Source organism: Vulpes vulpes, chromosome 7 (assembly GCF_048418805.1).
Source record: "Vulpes vulpes isolate BD-2025 chromosome 7, VulVul3, whole genome shotgun sequence".
Classification (NCBI taxonomy): Eukaryota; Metazoa; Chordata; class Mammalia; order Carnivora; family Canidae; genus Vulpes; species Vulpes vulpes.
The window spans coordinates 86,652,214-86,674,471 of record NC_132786.1 but is presented as its reverse complement, the minus strand read 5'-3'; the positions used below and the strand labels follow the sequence as shown (position 1 = coordinate 86,674,471).

The window sequence follows — 22,258 nt, the reverse complement described above, 5'->3', positions numbered from 1 at the left end:
TTGATTGGATATGATAGACCAAAGGGATAAATAAGCCACTGGGGCGGTCAAATCCACATTCATAAACAAGGGTACAGCAAATGCCCAGTATGGCTTATTTAAAGGGCAACACAGCGGAGCATAATTAATCAGTTTCTGGTATATGTAATTTTATAGGTAGGGGTTAAAGAAACTAAGATGCACAAGACACATTCCTGCTGCTAAAGAGGAGGAAAGTACTAACTTATTATATGTGAATTCATTCACTTTGGTTCTCATAAGGTTTTAGTTGGGTAGACAGAGCAAGTTCTATAAAACCTCAGTTTGTAGATACGAAAGTTAAGGCTCAAAGTAGTAAATGATGTGCCCAAGTCTCAACATGAGTGAGGTCTGGAACTTGAACTTGACCTCAGGTCTTGAGCTCTTAACACTGTATTTACCCTGCATTGGGCTCCATCTTTGGAAAACTGAAAAAAGTAAAGCCTTCCTTCAAATCACTTCAATATATCCTTGCAAACATTATTTAACTTTCTTTCATAAAACCATGATGTGCCCACATGACCAAAATAGATAATCTCAAAACTGAAGTTCTGCTTCCACCCATAGCACATTTCAGGACTTAAGGATGGCAGGCTCAATGTGAAGAGATCACTTGGGAAGATCAGAAGGTCCCGAAATTCTGGTTTTGCTCTGGATTGGATCCTATACTGTATAAGTGGCCCAGAATTAGTATGTTTGCTCTCTATAGCTAATAGTTAGGGCTTTCTTTCACCTCCTTCACTTGGCTTCCTTTCAGTGAGCTCTTAATGTACTTTTGGTTCAAATGCCACCTCCAAATGTTTTGACCAACATTGTGATTAAGACAGCACTTTTACCTATATTTCAATTTCTAATGAATCAATGTTTTCTACTCTATATTATCATTATTCAGATATATTTTTATATTTTACTTCTCACCTCTGTACTTAAAAGCCCTTTAAGACAATATTTATAATCAAATATTACCTCTGTTAAGGGATAACCAGCCTGAAATCCTGAATTTAATAAGTATACAATTTGTTGAATAAATAAATGACTCTCTGGTTTCCACTCAGTGCTGTCTGTATCTTCTTCTGCTTGACTTTAGTCTTGCCTATAGAAGGTCCCTTTTACCAGCTGTCTTTTTATAGCTCTTGAGCCCCATGGTATTTACTTGTTTCATTTAACCGTTTCTTGAGCCCATCTTCAGGAAAAGTTCATAAACTTTTCAGTTTTGTCAAAAATATTACTGGTGATCCAGTCAAATCAGGTTCACCATGGATGAAGAAAATTTGCAGATCAGTATTTGAAAGAGAGAATGTGAACTGGTGCAGCCACTCTGGAAAACTGTGTGGAGGTTCCTCAAAGAGTTAAAAATAGACCTGCCCTACCACCCAGCAATTGCAGTGTTGGGGATTTACCCCAAAGATTCAGACGCAATGAAACGCCAGGACACCTGCACCCCGATGTTTATAGAAGCAATGTCCACAATAGCCAAACTGTGGAAGGAGCCTTGGTGTCCATCGAAAGATGAATGGATAAAGAAGATGTGGTTTATGTATACAATGGAATATTACTCAGCCAGTAGAAACGACAAATACCCACCATTTGCTTGGACGTGGATGGAACTGGAGGGTATTATGCTGAGTGAAATAAGTCAATCGGAGTAGGACAAACAGTGTATGTTCTCACTCATTTGGGGAATATAAATAATAGTGAAAGGGAATATAAGGGAAGGGAGAAGAAATGTGTGGGAAATATCAGGAAGGGAGACAGAACATAAAGACTCCTAACTCGGGAAACGAACTAGGGGTGGTGGAAGGGGAGGAGGGCGGGGGGTGAGGGGGAATGGGTGACGGGCACTGAGGGGGACACTTGACGGGATGAGCACTGGGTGTTTTTCTGTATGTTGGTAAATTGAACACCAATAAAAATTAATTTATTAAAAAAAATGAAAGAGAGGTACTTTTCTTTTCCCCACAGCGTTGAAATGCCTCCATGAGTAAAAGTGTTAGATTTCCCTCAGTCATGAAATCTTTGGATCTTCTGGCAAATTAGGAATTCCTGGAAAAATATGTCTTAAAGAGAGAGATGGGAGTTTCAGTCTCTTTATTTTACATGAGAAATGGAAGTCCAAAATGGCAACGTAATTTGCCCAAACTCACCCAAATGCTTAATGAAAGGCCCAGACTAAACCCAGGTGTCCTAGCTACTGGTCCTCAGAGGTGTTTTGTTTTGTTCTGTTTTTTTCTCAATATGAACTGCCTCTCTTAAAGAAAATAAATCCTACTGATACTTTAGCTTCTGTTTTTATTAGATTGGTTTGGTTCCTTGAATCTTCCTGCTGTCCTCGTTTCAGGTAAGTTGCAATCATATTTTGAATTCTACTAGCTCTCCCTTACATTATATTATAAAACATTTCCCATTTATTTAAAAATGGCTGCATAGGGCAGCCCTGGTGGTCCAGCGGTTTAGCGCTGTCTTCAGCCCAGGGTGTGGTCCTGGAGACCCAGGATGGAGTCCCACGTTGGGCTCCCTGCATGGAGCCTGCTTCTCCCTCTGCCTGTGTCTCTGCCTCTCTCTCTCTCTCTCACTCTCTCTCTCTCTGTCTCTCATGAATAAATAAATAAAATCTTTTAAAAAAATAATAAAAGAAAAATAAAAATGGCTGCATAATGTAGTTCACCGTGCTGCTGAATCTAAATTTAATCAGTTCTTCTCCTAATCTTAAATATTTATTTGGAAGTTGAATTAAATTCTGTGATTAAGAGGTTTTTAAGTAGCTCCTAGAGTTATCATGTTAGAATTCCCTTGCATTCCCAGTCCTGGGGCCATTTCAGTTATGCAGAGTAAGACCAGCACATGTAGAAAAAGGAGATAGGTAAAAGATAAATAAGCTCTCCAGAGTACTCTTATGGGTCAAAGGGGACAGTGAGGAGCAAGAGAGGCACAAAAACAAGCAAAAACACTTTGTTTTAATGTTGGCCTTTAGTTTTTATTTTTTTAAAGATCTTATTTGTTTATTGATGAAAGACACAGAGAGAGAGAGGCAGAGACACAGGGAGAGGGAGAAGCAGGCTCCAGGCAGGGAGCTGGATGCGGGACTTGATCACGGGTCTCCAGGACCATGCCCTGGGCTGAAGGCAGGCGCCAAACCGCTGAGCCACCCAGGGATCCCTGTCTTTAGATTGAATGATTGCTTGGTTACCTTATGTGAATTTACTTACTAGCCACTTATTTTAAAGCTATATTCCCTTTGGCCACATAGAGATAGCCTAAAAATAGGCTCAGGACAGAATTCTGGACATATTTTAATGTATCTCTGCATTGTGTTGTATCCTATCTTGTTATCTAAAAAAAAAAAGGGTATAAGTTACCCTTAACTTATACTCCTTACTTTGGAGATTTTTCTAAAGAACTTAAGACCGTTAACTATGCTAGTTTCCCCACTATTCCTAGAGATTCTCCATCAATTATAGAAGTTGAATTATATTTCTCAGAATTTACTTCATATTATAGGTATATGATATCTTAATTCCTTTTTATTTTACTTTCTATGGCAATCAATTTGGGGGTTTTTTTGTTTTTTGTTTTAAAGATTTTATTTATTTATTCATAACAGACACAGAGAGAAAGAGAGGCAGAGGGAGAAGCAGGATCCATGGAGGGAGCCTGATGTGGGACTCGATCCCGTGTCTCCAGGATCACACCCTGTGCTGAAGGCGGCGCTAAACCACTGGGCCACCGGGGCTGCCCTATGGCAATCAATTTGACATGAATAGTTTCATATCAGCATTCAGGGATTATTAACAAATGGTCTCACATTTGTCTTTGTTTTATCTCCTATGTAATTGCAATCTGGATACAGTATTATTTGTCCAAACTTTTTAAAGTCACAGTGCAATCTTCTCTGGTTCATATCTGTGCTAATCAGCCAAGAAGCCTTGGGTTGAGTTATAGAGAAACTAAATGTTGAAGATTTCTGAATGCAGGCTTTACAATAACATGCAACTAGTCGGGTTTTAGAACCCCAGCTGAGTAGGACTGGGAATGTCCCATTGTTTGTTGCAATGTGAAATCATTTCATCACAAGGTTTGCTCAATAACTGTATGATTTTTTTGTTTGTTTTCTTTTGTATTTGCTGTGTGTCAAATTTCTGTAGTTTAGGCAGTGCCAGGAAGGCATTTTGGAAACAAGAGGCAAAGAATCTGATCTCTAACAAATATAAATCTTTGCCTTCTATGGAACTTTAGAAGTGAAAGACTATTTTCCACACGTGGCCCTCATAACAACTCAGTGAGATAGGACAGGAATGATTATCCCCATTTTATAGAAATGAAATAGAAACTCAGATTTTGCGACTTACTCAAATCCATCAGAGCTGGAAGATGGAAGACACTGGATTCAAACCTTGATACTCCTGTCTGTGATCCAACCTGCTTTCCATCATTCACAGCCGTAATTAAAACGTTTATGAAGTAATTCCTCCCTTTGAGGGTTTTTTATAATTCCTAGTTGCAAATTTGTTTTACCACAATCAAAGTCAAGGAGAAATCTGTGCTTGTGAAATGACTTCTTCCTTTGATGTGCTTTTACTCTCCATGGAATGCCCCCAACAGTTAGTTCTCTCCCCCACGAAAGAGCTCATTTATTTGTTGCTATGGTGCCCAATCGAGACTGAGACTTCTCAAAGCGGCTAACAGATTGGGGCTTAGTATACCACATCTTGAGGGATAAGAAACCTTGTCCTCCCCTGGCTAGTGGTAAATCTTCAACAAACCCAGGTGGCTTGTCTCCTGGGTTCCCATATTTCCTCTCTTCACTCAGCCAAAGTCCACATTCCTTTCCCTGTCACCACACACAGTTTGACCCCAGGCCAGGGTGGCAGCTTCCTCCATCCCTTTGAGGTCACAGCCAGTGCTGCTTTGTGGACTCTTTGGCAGTGGGCATTTGGGGACAGCTGCTGCTGGAGCCTTCTGCAGCAGCCCCTGCACCTTACTTGACAATGACCTTGTGTTCTGCCTGGCTCCCTGGGTGGAAGACCCATCCTGCTCAGGCCAGGCCTCCCACTAAGTGTGTTACTTGGGGCCCTCAACTGAAACAGGATGGTGGTTGACTATTGGAAGTTACTTGACCACCATTACCTATTCCTCACCCCCTAGGTGCTTAGTTCAGCTAAAGGTGTCAGGACCCCACCCTAGAGAGGTGTGAAATTGTAGTGAAAGAATGTGAATATCTTATAAGTCTTCTCCCCACCCCCATATGTTGTTTGAAAAGATGAGAGGAGTGCCAAGCGCAAAAATATTTTTGCATCTAACTTGGAAAAAAAGAAGCCTTACCCAAATATCTGAGAACACTTTCATGAAAACCTGAGATGAACCACTCAGGGAAGATTGATGCCCCATCAGGAAGGTCAGAGAACAACAGCACCGTCTACTGGACAGAGGACTGAGTTTATTGGTGGTATTCTGTGTAGTGGCCCCAGGAAAGCATGGAGGACTCTATGGACTGGGTACAGAAATAAAAGCCATGAAAGAGGAACCAGCCATTTCTACGCTCAGCAGATCCCATGAGAGGCCACTGCTAAGGGGCACTGTTACCCAAACAAATTCCAGGTCTTGAGAGTCACCCTTAAAAAAATTAAACAGTTATTTCCTATACATCCACACCACCCCCATCCACCTACTGTAATTTTTATGAGGCTGCCTCCACCATCAACACTTATTAAACACCCTCTCACCTTGACACCCACACATTCATTCCTTTATTCATTCATTCAGCACCAGACCCTGTGCTAGGTAGTAGGGACGATTAAGACCCAGCATCCTTCAGCCATTCTGTGGGCATCCAGGACTTGGCCTGAACATGAACACCTGTTCCCACACTTTCTTTATCAATTTCCTTTCAATTCTTGTCCTAAGTCTTATTCTTTGCTAAGTGAGATATTGGCAGTAACCATAGAAATTAACCAGACTGCTATATTAACCAGATAACATGTTTCTTCTCCCAGGTAATTTCAAACTTTTGGGTTCTTAAGAAGGCTATTCAAAAATGACCCTAATATTAAGTTCTTCAGGCAATTTGACAGATAAACACAATGGACAAAGGGACTGGTGTGTTAGATATATGACCCTCAACCAACCAATCAGTTATAGGCAGTGGCTAAATTTTTAATTCATGCAAATGCCAGCTCAGGCCAATAGTTAGAATACAAAGAAAGCTCGAATTTCCTTAGACAGAATTATTTGGTATGAACATATCTTTTTAAAATTTTTCACTATTAATGGATTTGTTTAAAAAATTTATAGCCAAGTTTTTAAACTCAAGTAGGCTACAATGATATCATCAGGAAGAGAAAATAAATAATGTTAATATTGAAGCAGAATACCTTTTTGTAGATGTTGAAGAAATTAAGGCAAATAAATCCCTGAGCCATACCCACTCATCATTAGAACAGACTTTCTCCTCAATAGAGATGATTTGCAGAATGACAGAAGGTAATTGCCCAGGGCTTTTTAACACTGAGATTAGGCAAAGCCCGAAATATAGTACAGTCTCAAGGGACTGAAAGAGTTTTCTGGATTCCCTCCTCCATCCATCTCTTTTAAAAACCAAACCAAATCAGACCAATTATATCCCTATTATTATTAAAAATGTTCTAGGGGGATCCCTGGGTGGTGCAGCGGTTTGGCGCCTGCCTTTGACCCAGGGCGCGATCCTGGAGACCCGGGATCGAATCCCACGTCCGGCTCCCGGTGCATGGAGCCTGCTTCTCCCTCTGCCTGTGTCTCTGCTCCTCTCTCTCCCTCTGTGACTATCATAAAAAAATAAAAATTTTAAAAAAATGTTCTAGGGAAGATAATTATCATATGGTCTCATTCATATGTAGAATACAAGAAATAGTGAAAGGAACCATAAGGGAAGGAGGGGAAACCGAATGAGGCAAAATCGGAGAGGAAGACCAACCATGAGACACTCTTGACTCTGGAAAACAAACGGAAGGTTGCTGAAGGGGAGGTGGGTGGGAGGATAGGGTAACTGGTTCACCGGCATTAAAGAGGGCATGTGATACCATGGGCACTGGGTGTTATATACTATATGTTAGTAAATTGAATTTAAATTAAATAAATAAATAATAAAGTTAGAGCCTAAAACATTTTGTATTTTTTATTTAAAAAAAAAGATTTTATTTATTTATTCATGAGAGACACAGACAGACAGAGAGAGAGAGAGGCAGAGACACAGGCAGAGAGAGAAGCAGGCTCCATGCAGGGAGCCTGACATGGGACTTGATATCAGGTCTCCAGGATCAGGCCGTGGGCTGAAGGCGGCACTAAACTGCTGAGCCACCCAGGCTGCCGCTAAAACTTTTTTTTTTTTTTTTTTAATTAAAAAGAATGAAGTTCAAGTCTAAAAAAATGTTCTAGGGGAATTGACTTTTTAATAGTCCCATTGCAATAGTTAATATATATGTGTGACCAAAAAAATTTTTCTAACATCTAACTTAAAGCTCTGGGTTAAACTTAAACCTAAATTCTGGGGAGAAAGGAGAAGGAGAGGAAGTAGAATAGAGGTGGAGAGCAAAAATAAAAATCAGACTTTTCTTTGTAATACTACTTGTATTCTTAAAGCTCATGTTTAATTCCACTTATAAATATTTCTTTTACATTATATGCAATTCCAGATCAGTGGGTTGGGTCAAATGAGCCATAGTCTTTTCAACTTTCATTAAATATGTTAATCGCAACACATAGAGGTATGGCAAATTATAGTAATAGAGGTCTTCTTAGGCTTGATCTGTTGTCCTTTCCGTTTATTCAGGAGAGAATAAGGCGTGATTTGAATATTTATAGACAGCTATTAATTAACACTTTTGCTAACTTCTCTCATTAAGAATCGTAAGTCTCAAACCATATCAGAAGCTCTTGGTTTATATTTTTAATTTCTGAAAAAGATGGCAAATTTTGAAATAATGGTAGCAGTGTTTCTAGAAATAAGATTCTCCAGTTACCCACATACCTTGAACAGTGTTTATTACATAAAAGACCAGTGCCTGCAGAAAGAATAGCCGCCATTTGTCATAGGATAGGTTTTCCTCCTGTTCTGAAGTTTCCCTGTCCTGTAGTTTGGACATAGGAAGGAACTCTTATTCACTGATTCTTGCCTGCAACTTTAACTTTCTAGAGATCAAAGTGAATTTCTTGCCTATGTTGTCACCATGAGTGACAGGCCAGCATTGTGCATTGCAGTAGATCAATTCAGAGCACAAAAATAATAGTACTTCTTCTTTAACTGGTTCTGTAAAATCAAAGTGATGGTCTCAATTTAATTTCGTCCTTCAGAAGCAAGTCATTCTTAAGCCTACCGTTACTTAAGAGAGGGATAGATTGTGGTATAATTGCTTCCCAGTTAAACGTTTTACTGCTATCCATCAATTTTACCCTACTTTTGTCTGCATCTAGCCATCATTTTAAAATGTGGGTCATACGAATATTTTCAAATGAAAAGAGAGAAGGGGGATCATTCACAGTGAGCAAGAATGAAGAATATGTATTTCTTGAGTTTCAAAATAATCATGAGCCTTAGAAACTCCCTAATCCAGCTAAGAATTTAGTCATGGGGTTGTCTAACCACTTTTCTTAAATGAACCTTTCTAGTCAATTATTACTCTTTTTAGAGCATTCAGTTGGGTCCTTTACCAACAATGACCAAGCATTGTGAAATCAATAAAAAAGCATTTCCAAGAAGCAATGCCATCCTGTTTTCTAGTAGAATCCAAAACCTTTCAGTATTTCCATACCAAATAGCATATTTTACTAATATAGATTATACCAACCTTTCTGATGGCCAATATTACAACTGTTTATGTGTGTACAGTTTGACCAATTGAATATTGAAATATATGTACAAAGATGTTTATCACATTACGGTTTATAAAAATGAATATTGGGAACACTAAAAGTCCATCAATGACCAAACTGATGATATATTCATCAACTGGAATTTTCTATAACCACTGAAAATGATGAAATCTAACTATCTCTATGGACAGTGAAATATGTGTGTATGAGTGTGCTTTTTTCAGGATATGTATGAATTCAGGTTATCTATAGTTGCATAAACAAATGTATGAAGCCATTTTTAACTTTTTTAGAACAGTGTTTTATATGATATATGAGAGATTATGCATAGAAAAGCCTTTAGGGAAATAGGTGGAAATGTTAGCAGCAGTGGTACCTAGGTAATCAACAGTGTACCTGAGATCGCAAGTGGGTTTATTCTTCTACTTTACATGTTATATAATTTTTTTTTTCTAGCGAGCATGATTATCTTTCTTAGTTTCTTAAACGTATTTTCACTTTGAGGGCAAAAGTATCTCTTAACAACAACAGACATGTTATATCAGAATTTTGTTTTCCTTAAAGGAAACCACTCACGGGAGGAAAAAATTCTGCGCACAAATACAGTACATTTTATTTATCAGGAGTGACTACAGAATGGGGCGTTATAGAACTGAGAGTAACTATATGAACTCTATGTAGGGACAGGCCAAGGGCACGTTAAAAGAAGTACTACAAAGTGGCTTTCATCCAACCTTTTAAGACCTTCTATTTTTAATGACTGGACCTAAACCAGAAATAGGCATCTCTGGATCCAGCAGTCATTGCTAACCCACATTGCTTGGCTGTAAACATACCCAATTCCTCCTCCCTCTTCTCACCCACAGGCTCTCACATACAAAACTACTTGAGGGACTCTAGCCAGTGATAGTCATGCTGGCTTTCACAAAGTTGCCGACCGGCACTTGTCATCCAAGAAGAGGGGGACCGGGGTCCCTCTCCTCCACCTTTTTAATCCCGGAATGATGCATAAAGCATCTTTTGAAAAGATGGGGGTTTTGTGGCAACAGCAACAACCAGTTGTAAGACTCACTCTCATTTTACAAATAGGGAAGCTGATGCTCAGAGCAAGTAGATTACTTACTCACCAGGATGGAAATGCTTAGGGCTAGAATGCAGGTTTCCTGACACTGTTCTGTTGTTAGCTACTGTTTTCACAGAACCATCTAGGCTCCTTGCAAGAAAGATGATCTACAGATAAGCAAAAAGCCAGACCCAATGAAAGAGGCATGTTCTTGTCCCAAATCTGAGGTATTTGGTTTCTGGATGAAAAGTAATTAACAGCGTTTTAAATTATTATGGCTCTTATGGAAAGCAGCAAACCAAAATATAAAACTCTTTAAAATATCTAATGCAAGACCTCTGAACAGCCATTGTGTTAAATGTCACAAGAGATTTTCATCTTAGTATTTAGTGGCTGGCAGGAGATGACTCAGGGCCATGGAATTTAATTTTAAATTGTTTTCAAATAAATTCACAGGGTCCAATAACATGAAACTTTGGAAGGTGACAAGGTGGCTTTGGAGATTTGAAAGTTTTTAAAGCCATATATCAAAGGCTACCTCTGACAGTTATGGGGATTTATCGTGTTCTCAACCCCTATTGTTTCTAAAAGCTCTCAACCATGCTTCTCTGTGCAAGAGAATTAAATTTGGAATTCTTGCCGTCTTCTACTGCCTAGGACCTCAAAATCTCTAACCTCATGTACCTAGAAACGGCTCAAACATTCTTTTCTGGGGACTGTCATTAAATCCCCATTTTCTGGATGGGGATACAGAGGGTGCAACCATTGGTCAAGGTCACCCAGTGAGTCAGTGGCAAAGCTGGGAATGCAACCCAGACTTTCTGACTCCCTCGCCTGTCCTCTGACCATTAAACCACACGCCCCTGACCAGGATGAAACAAGCTTGTCTGTCTCAGCGTTTGGAGGGAGCTTAGGGAAACTGCAATTTACCCACTTCCCTTGCAAGCGTTCATATTCCATTTATTTCATCAGCTAATGGGCAGATCGCTCCGGATCATTTTTCACTCTGAAAAACTTAGTTTTTATTAATTTTTCAAGGAGATGCTGTCTTCATTTGGAAGAGCAAGAAAGACGACTTTTTTTTTTTTTCCATCGTATCACATTGTGTAACCCTGGCAGTGTGGCCACTTCAAAAACCCGCAGAAGCTGCTTCCTTTGCTCTGCCGATGGCCAGTTCCTTTGCCAGCTTCTCCATGTGGCCTTCCTTGTACTGGGGTCGGGCGTCCCGTGGTTTCTGGCAAAGGCGGGTCCCGTGGACAAGCCAGGCCTTGACGTGGCTGTTCCTTCTCCCGCTCTGTTGAATGCTCCTTGACCACAAGAGAACCCAGTTCTCCCGCCAGCTACACCCCACATGCCACTGGAAATGTAGTCCATGGTGACGATCCAACAGGGCGCCAGCCAGAGTCCAGAGCAACTTTACTAGGGACAAGGGAAAAGCAATACAGCCAGTCCTCCTGCCAGTGAGTACCATCTCCTGCCAAGACCACAGAGGGGGGAAAGCTTTGCAGCGCTGAGCAATGGGACCAGCCTGTGGGTCATGGCTCTGTCTGGTTCCCACAACCCATGAAGTTGTTTCTCCCCGTGCTGTATACCCATCATGTTTGATTTCTTTCTCAAAGTGAACAAAATTGTTTACTCTCAAAGACTTGTTGCCATTTGGGGGACAGCTCTGTCAACTCTGGGCTGGGGTTTTCGACCAGCCCGCTGTGTGCCCCCTCCTTGGCCATTAGTCATCATGCTCTGCAATGACTTCGCTCCCAGAAGCTGTCAGCAGAAGCCAGAGCAGCAGAGAAAAGGAATCGGGGAAGGAGAGGGGTGTGTCACTATGGTGCTACCCACCATACCACTTCTCCTCCCTGTGCGTTTGTTAAACCTGCTTAGTCCAGGCTGAGCGTCCTGTGGTCAGTCAGGTGAGATTGCCCCAAGTCATGTCAAAATTTAGTGCTGCCCCACCAGGGAAGTGTTACACCTGTCTCCATGCCCAGCCGCCTGCCCTCCACTTGGCGAGACACTTGAGGACTAAGACTCTCCCACTACATTTTGGAACGAAGTTCCCACTGAAGTTCCCACCCCCACAGGGTGGCCCCAAATCAATTTCCCTAAAGGTCTTAAAATCACCAATACTTAAAAAGCTGATTCTGCTTATCCTTCCCATCACACATGGCTCCAAACACATCCTATTATTCTGTGCTTCAGCTCTTTCTGCACGAGCTATCAAGCACTGTATTCCCATGAGAAGAAATAAGTTTGCTTAATGTGACAGCACTCGATGTGCTCCAGGGAGAGTGACAACATAATTTTGTTTACTATTCACTCCAAGTTCTAAAGAAGTAAACTTCATTAACTTTTCCGATAAAACACAAAGGCTCTATTATTTGCCTTACCCATAAAATTAAAAAAGAAAAAAAAAAAACTTTGATGTCCTCGAGAAGGCAGATTTTATTGAAGTTTCTATTGCTCTACCCCAGTGATCTAGAGGCTGATACTGCTTCGGTTGGCCTCTGACCTCTGGCGGAAACACCCAGGTCAGCAGCTCTGGGCAGTTCTTGGCAAAAACCGGTCAGCCCATCCGTGTATATGTAATGGTCCAGGTGGCAACTTGCCCGGTGGAACAAAGAGGTGAAATGTCTCTGGCTAATGTTATATAGGTCTACATTTTGCCTTCACAGGGCAACAAAACTATGAAAGTAAGTATCTTATTCAAAGCAGTCTCTCAACCAGAAAATAAGAGACTTCAAAATAGAACATAGCCCAAAGAAGCCTGACTTAGGTCATAGATGGGGTTAGAGACACTGAGGCCCCAGGAGGAGAAAGTGAGGAAGACAAATCAGCCTGGCCCTCCACCCTCCATATCTGGTAGAAGAGCTGACAGGGTCCTGTTTAGGCCTGTGTCTTCTTGAGTTTCTGTGCACAGGGTGGAAATCTACTCTTAGGATGAAAACTGTAAGGAAAAGTATCTGGAAAAATAATTTTTAGGAAAGTGTTTTAGTTGAAAAAAAATATTAGCTAGAAAACCACACCAAACCCCCAAATTAGATATTGGAGCAGATTACCTTATTTTTTTTTATGACTTTTTTTTCTGCCAAAAGGAAACGGTCCTGTGTATGATTGTGTTAGCAAGCACAGGCCCCAGCCTCCGACTGCTCACAGAAATTAACTGCTTTCAAAGGGAGTAGCAGGCGAGACAGCCCAAAAAAGAGTTTAAGGCCTTTTGCATTCATTAAAATTTATTTGGAACATGATAAATCTTCCATATATGTCAACCAGTCGTCTTTTCTGCTTTATTTTAAAAGCAGCATTTGAAGATCTGAGAGTAAACAACGATGTGAAAGTTTCCTTCACAAGACTTTCTTGTTCTATTTTTCCTCCCCTAATAAAATGGTGTTTATGGCTCAATATACAGAGTTAGAAAGAATGTGAGTAGGAAGGCATAGAGTTTTAAAAATCTACAGACTCTAAGTATAGAACTGTATTTGGAGGTTGAACTTTAAAAAAAAAGGCCAATTTTGTTTTTTAATTTAATTTTTTTATTGTAGTAAAAGATATACATACCATAGCATTCATCATTTTAGCCATTCCTAAGTGTATAAGTCAGTGGCATTAAATACATTCACAATTCTGTGTGACCATCACCACTATCTATATCCAAAACTTTTATCTCCAACAAAAATCTGTATCCATTAAAGAATAATTCCCCATTTCATCTCTCCCCCCAGCCCCTGGTAAATTCTATTTTCTTTCTATATGAATTTGCCCATTCTGGGTATCTAATATTAGATTGGAATCATATATTTGTTCTGTCTGACTTTGTCTGATTTGTTTCCCTAAACATAATGCTTTTAAGATTCATCTGTGTTGTAGTGTGTATCATTTTGATAAAGGACCAAATTTTACGATAAACAGTCAAAATTTTGACCTGTTTTCTTCATGTTGGCGGCCCCCAGGCTCTGCAGCTTGTTAACTCTCCACAGAGGAAAGCAGAGGTCTCTGATCTTACTTGGCTTTGCTTTACTTCCAGTCTCCTGAGCACTTGGAAGTTTTTTCTTGTTGCCTGAGAAGCCCAAAGAGATTCTGGGTTTTGTTTTTATTTTTCTTTTGGATTGTCTGGTATTGTGAACTGACAAATTCCTGTCTTAAAACCAAAGGACTGAAAAATCTTATGGTGAGGCATTTATGGTCAACTCCAAAAGCATTTTTTTCACCCTCCTTGATCTGGATACTTATTATGATTTTCCTTCAGTTTAAATGGGGATAGATACAATGTGTAGCCAATGAACATTTAACACAACCCGCATTCATGACTTCTCTCTTTTTTATTACCTTTCAACCCCAGTGCCTCACTACCCCATTGGGCCTGATGGCAGCTTTTTACAAATATTTTGTTAAGTCCCTTTTAAAATCCTACAGTGAAAGTCACAGGCAATGTAACCTATCCATGCCTATTTTTTCAAAGTCAAGATAATGCCTTAAGCATAACATAAATTAGAAATAAAGAATGACTTTTAATAAAATAATATATATTCTAATAATATGTATCCCAATTTGCTTGGGAATAACTACATTGAAAGACATAATGAAGTAATCAGAAGCTGGCATTTAGATAGAGAATCACCTTTGACTTCAACAACTATAAACACAACCAAGACAAATGTGTTATATAGACAACTAAATCCCTTGAGCCATGCTGCAATTTTCCAACAGTTACACAAATTTCCACAACAATGAACAACTTAAAAATAAAAAGTTCCAAACAAGGCATAAAGCTTTATTCCTAGGAAATTTAGGGTGTGTTAAAACTGTGTAATAAGTACATTGTGCTTATAGATAAAATGGAATTAGAGTTTTAGTTGAAATAATGCATAGGTTTGTCCAAATTCACAACTGTCTAGTTGGACATTCAGAAGTCTTATGGGGTTCAGAACAATTCCTCATTGTGCTGGACTGTCCCAAAGGACATATTATTTTTCTATTCAGCATTGTGCCAGCACTATCTTGCATAATGTCAACATCCCTAACATTTGCCCAGTAAATGTTAATAATGGTCTCAATCAGTGTGACAATCAAAAAACAAACTCACAAATTTTTGAGATAACCCAGAGGTAGAAGTATAACCGGTTTGGTCTTTTAGAGGTGGGAAGCCAGCAGATGATTCTAAGTGCCTCTAACCATTCCCATCTATGTTGATACACCTAATTTCCAGAGGGAGGTCTGGAGAGAGAAAGGCTTCAGGGACAAATCAAGCAGAGAGGCTCCTGAGATGGTTGCAGTTTCTTGAATGATTTTTCCTGTGTCCTTGCCCATACCATGGGCCTGAGATCTTATCCTCTGCCTTTTTCTTCAGACACTTCATCCACCACCACCTTTGCCAAGCTTCATAAAGATAGGAAAGGACAAACAATTTTTCTGTGGTGTAGAGGAACCCCTGGGGTTGAACATGCAAATTATGTCGTTACAGCTTCAAAAAAGGTTCAGGTTCTTTCCTCCATTTCATTTTTCTCTTCTAAGCTCACCCTTAATTGCAGCCTCCAGACCAAAGCTGCAAGTCTTGGCATAGCTCCCATACCATTCAAAAATCTAATAATTCCTTTCTATATGTGTCTCTAATCCCACCTCCAACTTGGTTCCTTGCCTAACATGTTCTCAAAGTTTGCCTAAATTAAACTTGGTAGCTTCCTGCGTTCTGTGCCACAATCACCCTGGAAACTCTCCAACATTTTAGTGTTCCAGGTCATCTCTTCTGAGTGGCCAACCTTGCCACATTTCAAAAATATGTTCTAACAGAGCAGATTCCTTCTATGCCTCATAGATTCTAACGTTCTTCTCCATCCCTGATCACTTCTATTGTCTGCTCAGATCCCAAGATAATCCTATAAGGTAGATGGGGAAGGTGACATCTTATCACTGAGATCACTAAGCTGGGGACAATTATTGATCTGCCTATGTTACACAACTAATAAGTAGCAGAAGTAGGAAAATAGCACAGATTTTGGTTGGCTTGTTTGATTGTGTCTTTATTTTCTTAGGCTTTTTCAGGATTAGTTCACTAACCCCATTAAAATCAAAATCTCTTCAGCGAACTATTTCATATTTACCCTTTCCACTCTCTGTTGAGATTTTGCAAGTCTCTCAAAAAGCCTTCTTGCTTTTCTTGCTGTCAGTATGGTCAGAAAACCCCTCATTTCCTAGTCTATCATCAGATCCCCAGAAGTGCTTCTGCCCTTCAGATGGTTTCAGATGCCCTTCCTTTGACCTCTTCCACCATCCTTATTTTTTCTGGACACACAGAAACCAGACTGCCACACTAAAAAACATGTTTGTCCTGCCTTTTCGTAGCAAAGATGGGCTAATATTTGCCATTTTATTTCAGAGGCATATTGTAGGCAGGAGAGCACTTTGGACTTGGGACTTTCTGGAACAGTAATTGCTGCAGGTTCACCACTTGCTGAGACTTCAGCTTCCTATAGGTCTCACCCTGCCCCTAAACTATGGACTGCTCTTTGGTCCCTTCCTGCCCTAAAAGCCGACCCCATCTTCAAGGCTTCCCTTACATGCTGCCTCCTCTGTAAAGCTTTCTTTAAACTTCCAAAATAATTCCTCTACTTCTCTCAGAGCAGATCATCTAAAATCTGTTTAGCACCTGTTTAATTCTGTGGATAGTATAGTTAAATTCTCACAAATATTTGTTTTGCATTCCTTCTTATCTATGCTTGGTGGTACATGTCATTCATTTCCTTGCTTATTGTTACTGTATCTCCTGCTTCTCTCTAGAGTTGCTTCTTTCTAGAGTAAAATCTCTCTGAGAGGATCTGTGGATGTAAAATTTCTTGAGTTCCATATGCTTCAGTTGAGAAACTTTTGGCTACAAGTACCATAACCCCTACTCAGATGGTTTTAAAAATAAAGGAATTCAATTATCTCACCAGGAGGTCCTGAGATAAAGAGATATCTTGTAAAGGAACAAACGGTTCTTCTCGTCTCACACTGTCATCCTCCACCTTTCTCATCTGCTCTGGGATTTAACTCCCTTCTTGACAATAGTTGCCACAATCCCAGGTATCATGGGCAGACGTGACAATGTCCAAGGGAAGAGTATGCTGCTTCTTGCCCTCTTGATCTCTTGAAAGGAAAAGACAGCTTTCACATAGTCCCCCAGCACACTTCTCCTCACATCTAATTGCCCAGGACTGAGTCACCCAGCCCTTTCTAAACCAAAGACCATCAGGGGAATGGGATTACTATGATTCATACAAACTAATGAAGATCTACATTTTGGGGGAGACAGAAGGTGAGAGCAAACACCACTATCAACTGGTGACATGGATAATGCTTGGCTTGTTGGACAAGTTTAGAAGAAGGCCTTCCAAGAATGTACTTAGTCCCCACAGAGAGTTATTCTTGAGCCAGCCACCATGGGTCATGCCCTGGGGCAATGAGCTTGTGCCTGCACTGTTTTAGCATGCATGGAGAAGCAAGAGCAGTAGAGATACTTAACCAATCTTGTGACAACAAAGTTTTCAGTCAGGGCAGTGGTCTTGCTGGTTAGAATATTTGGAAGTGGGACAGCACTACCTGCAGTTTTCTTTCAGCTCTGGTATCAGCTAGAGACTTCATAAGTCTCCCCACTGAACCAGCTTATTGATAGGTTACCAGCAGAAATGAGGAAAGAGTTCCTAGGATATATGATAGAGTTTGTCTTGCCTCATTCCTGAATCACATGGAGGAAGAATGAACACTTCAGAAAAACAGATCTTCCTGCAAGAGAAAAAGCTATTTAAGAGTAGGTTATTGAATGTTCTCTATACCTTTAATGCTTGAAACCCTCACCAACTGGGGCTGAATCTTAATTCTAGACTCAAAACTTCTTTTCCCTTAAATATTCTGAAGATTTTGCTTCGTTATCTTCTCTTATCTAGGATTACAGGTGAGAAATCTGTGAGTTATCTGCTTCAATTCTCTGAATAGTTTTGGCATTTTAAAAATCTTGAATGTGCCAAATGTCATAATTTTGTGCACATATGTGAAATTGTTTCATCCTGTTTGACACACAATATTCTCTTTCAATCTAAGATGATGTTCCTTTTTTTTTTAGGTGTTATTTCTTTTTGTCATTTACTTAAGGATTTCCTTTATTATCTTTATTTTATTCCCCCTGACTAACCCAGGAGACTCATGCATCATTAAATAGACTTTGGAACTTGCAAATATTTTCTTCCAGGTCTCTTAACTTCTCTTGCTCACTTATATATTTACTCCATGTGCTTTGTTCTGTAAGGATACTTGCTCTATTTTTTGGCTATTTAGCTCTTTTGTTTTCCTTTTCTGCTGCTCAGCCCTTCATTGAGTTTGTTTTTCTAATAAACTTCATTATTGAAATATAACACACATATAGAAAAGTGCATAAATCCTAAATGTACAGTTGGTGAAGACTCACAAAGTGAACACTTACATGTAACCCTCACAGATAAAAAAAAAAAAAAAAAAAAAGAGGACAGCACCAGGAATGTTGCCTTTGCTGCTTTAATGTATAGGATGGATGTGTCTGCTATGGTATCTTAGTGAAGTGAAAGAATAAAGGAAAAGTGGAAAGTACTGCTAGACTCCTCTTTACCTTAGTTTGCAATTCTGGCCAAGCGTTAGTTCTGTTAGAGCTGCCATTCTGATTCTGGAGCAAATAAGAGTTTTGTTCCAATGAGATAAATATGCAATTCTCTCTATACATAAAGATCAAGTTTACTAGGATATTGCTAGCAAAATTCGTAATTATTTCCTCTTGCTCATATGATTGTTCTCCTTACTCTTCCTCTCTATAATATCAGTTCACAAGTTTTTATGACCAAACCAAACCAAGTGGAAGTTTTTCTGAATGACATCCTTTCCTAGAAGTCTAAGGATGGATTATTATGCAAGGGCCCCTGTCCTGGTTGGAATGGTTAAAAGGAAAAAACTATTTCCTCTCAGTTGAGATATATGGAAATAATGTTCCCTGGACCATCAAGTCAATGTAGACTGGTCTGCCTATTGCCTCAGGATTGATCTGGAAGAGGATGCTAGAGAGGTATACTGTCTTCCTAGCCTAATGCTCTGCCTGCCACTCTCCAAGCTATGTCATTCATTCTTTTTGTGGAGGACTGACTGCTTCAGCAGATACTCTCATGAGGAGAAAAATCTCAAGAAATGGATCACAACTTGCAGCTCTCATGTGGGTCCAATGAAGTCTCAAAAAATAGGTCATTCAGTGACTGGAAATTTCTGTGATTCGTTCAATTCAACAGATGCCTATTAGGCACTTACCTTTTTAAAAAATCATTCAACAAATATTTATTGATCAGCTACTCTGCACCAGGCTCTGTTTTAGGAGGCTAGTGGATGCAGGAAATAAGATTAAGACCCTGCTTTGAAGGAAATTGCAGTTCAGTTAGAAGGGAAAGCATACAGAAATCATGAAAAACAGTAACAGAAAGATATTGCCCTGGAGCAGTATGAACAAATAACACCGGAAGAGGAAAGGGGAGGTCAAAAGAGGGAGCTCACAATCAGATCAGTATACCAGGAGGGCTTCATAGAAGATAGCATTTAAGATAAACCTTGAAGCTAGATAGGAATTTGACAGAGGTGAGGAAGAGCATTCCAAAAGCGAAAACTGCTTAAGAAAGACATAGAATTAAAGGCAGGCAAAGTATTTGCGTGCGGCTGGAATGGCAGTAGAGACAAATAAGCAGAGGTTGTTTAAAAACAAAAAAAAAGTTGGTCTATGGGCACCATACCTATAGATGGAAACTCTAATCAATAGCCAATGGAAGTGGTAACATCCAAAACAACCTATTTTATAGAAAAGAATAAGGTTTCTAAATGAAAATAAATGATATTTTTGTTAATCCAATATAGTCTGGGTTAAAAAGCAAAGTGCCAAAATGACCCTTTCCTTAAAGAGTCCTCTTTTTAATAAATGGATTAGAGGAACCAAAAATTTTCCCAGCTTCCCTAGCTAAAAAATATGAATAAGCTAAGGTAAATATTATTAAAGAATTAGTTCTAGGTAAAAGAACTATGGAAAGCTTTGTGGAAAATGCACATTTAAGCAGGGTTTTGTGGGTTTTTTTTTTAAGATTTTATTTCTTTATTTGAGAGAGAGAATGAAAGAGAGAGTGCGCAGCAGGGGTCGGGGGTAGAGGGAGAAGCAGACTCCCTGCCTGATGTGGAACTCAATCCTAGGATGCTCGGTTCATGGCTGGAGCTGAAGGCAGATGCCTAACGGATTGAGTCACCCAGGCACCCTTAGCAGGGTTTTGAACTGTGGGGCAGGGATTGGAGAAGATGGATGTGGGAAGATCAAGCTCCCATTCTATTTGTAATGTGCATGGAGGAAAGCACAGAGCTGGTAGGGAGTTGATGCCTGTGCAACCACTTCCCTCCACAGACACAAGCTACTGAAGCACTCTGATCCAGCCAATTAACTGTGGATATCAAATGAGTTTCCCATTAGCATAAAGTGCTATGATGAACAGACATTTTTTGAATCCCGTGCAATCCTCTAGGCATTTAAACAGGGATTTTATCTTCTGTGATCATTATTACATAATAATATCATGTGTGGCCACTATCCCTACAATCTGGGAAGGGAAAGGAGAGAAGGTGGGGAAGGCTTCTGGGAGAAGTGGATGACTTTAAGATCTAAAAGATGAAGGGCCACCTGGGTGGCTCAGTGGTTGAGCATCTGCCTTTGGCTCAGGTTGTGATCCTGAGGTTCTGGGATCGAGTGTCACATCAGGCTCCTCATAGGGAGCCTGCCTCTCCCTCTGCCTTTGTCTCTGCCTCTCTCAGGAATAAATAAATTAAATATTTTTTAAAAAGATCTAAAAGATGAAATGGAGGTAGAGGGAGGGCATCCCAAGCAAAGAGAGCAGCAGGAAAAAAAGGTGTTAAGACAGAATTTTGTGGCATCAAGAAATGTCAGTAGTTCTGGAAGACTGAGGTAGAGGAAGATTAAGGGGAGTATGAGCCACATCTAAGGACTTGAATACGACCATAAGAAGTTTAGCTTTTACCCTAAAAGCAATGGGAATCATCAAAGCGTTGTCAACAGGAGCAAACTTTGACATTAGAGAAACCATTCTGGCACCTGGAAGAAAGAATTGAGCAATTGAGCAGTAGGAGACTGGAAGGCAGAGAGAGAAGTCCACCTTCTATTGCAGTTCGCTGCCAAGGCAAGGTGGGCCCGTATCAGAGTGTAGTAACCAAATCTTGTTTTTAAGAGCTACAGAACTCACTTTCAACTGCCTGGTAATGTCATTAAGGACTCTCAACACCCCTTGTTTGTCAGAACATTGCTCAAGCCAATTTTTTTAACCAAAAGGCTTAGGAATAAGAATATCACATACACTGAGGAAATTTTAATTTAACTTTCCTGAAGTTGGGAAACTAACCTCTTGCACAGTTCAGCACATTCCTCAAAGCTGCTCTCACTTTCCTGCCTGGCTGAGTCAGGCAGCAAGAAAGACTTGGTTGCTAAGACAACTCCATACAAGGCTCCCCACGCTGCGCTGCCCTCTGCTGCGCTCGCTGGCTAAACCCTTTGGGATGCCTTAGAAAATCACAAACTAAAAACCAGCAAGGCTACTTCTTCACTGATCTTTCTCAGAAATCCCACTTAGATATCCTGTTCTATCAACGATATTCTTTCTGTATCTGTCTACCCTGCCTCAAATTTCTTCTTCTTTGAAAGGAAATGTAAACTTTCCATTCAAATTAGGTTTTGTTTTCTGATATTTTCAGAACTCATTTGCTTTTATTCTATTTGCTTGAAACCTATCTAAGGAAAGACAAGAAAGGGAAGGAGAGAGGATGCATTCGATCTAATATTTGTTGCCCAGGGTTAAGTGTTATGAGGCATCCAAGTACCAAATCTAAACTCATTTCCTTGTTAAGAAATGTGACACCATATATTCAATAAGAGCAATATAGTGCATCTGGATTTCAAAAAGGTATTTGGCAAAGTTTCAGTATAAGGACCAAGGTGAAGAAATGCAGACTAGATAAGATTGTGTGGTTAGTATGATTCAAATCTGACAACACTGGGAGGGTGTCGGTTAATGAATTGCTGACATTTTGTAGCAAGGGCTCTAGTCTTAAACCCATCCTATTTGTCAAATTCGTAATCACTTGGATGGCAACATATGCTATTAATTTCTTAAATGATCTAATGCATCTAGTGCAATCCTAGGAACTTAGTAATTGCTCAATAAATATCGAATTTAATAGAGAGGAAATTATTGATACTTTTCCTAACAGAATCACAACTCTAAATGAGTTCATTAGGCTGAAAGAAAGTAAAAATAC

At 39.8% G+C, this 22,258-nt stretch overlaps 1 long non-coding RNA gene across 2 annotated transcripts in view; it reads right to left on the bottom strand.

Annotated features, from left to right (window-relative positions):
• LOC140599710 (uncharacterized) overlaps positions 1 to 22,258 on the bottom strand; it is an 82,797-nt gene that overhangs the window by 15,043 nt on the left and 45,496 nt on the right. The window contains exon 1 of one of the 2 annotated variants that reach the window (XR_012002670.1): positions 20,968 to 21,044. The exons of the other annotated variant lie outside the window; for it this stretch is intronic. This is a non-coding gene — a long non-coding RNA (uncharacterized lncRNA). Of the gene's footprint in view, positions 1 to 20,967; positions 21,045 to 22,258 lie in introns of those variants that run through there. 2 annotated transcript variants of the gene reach the window in all.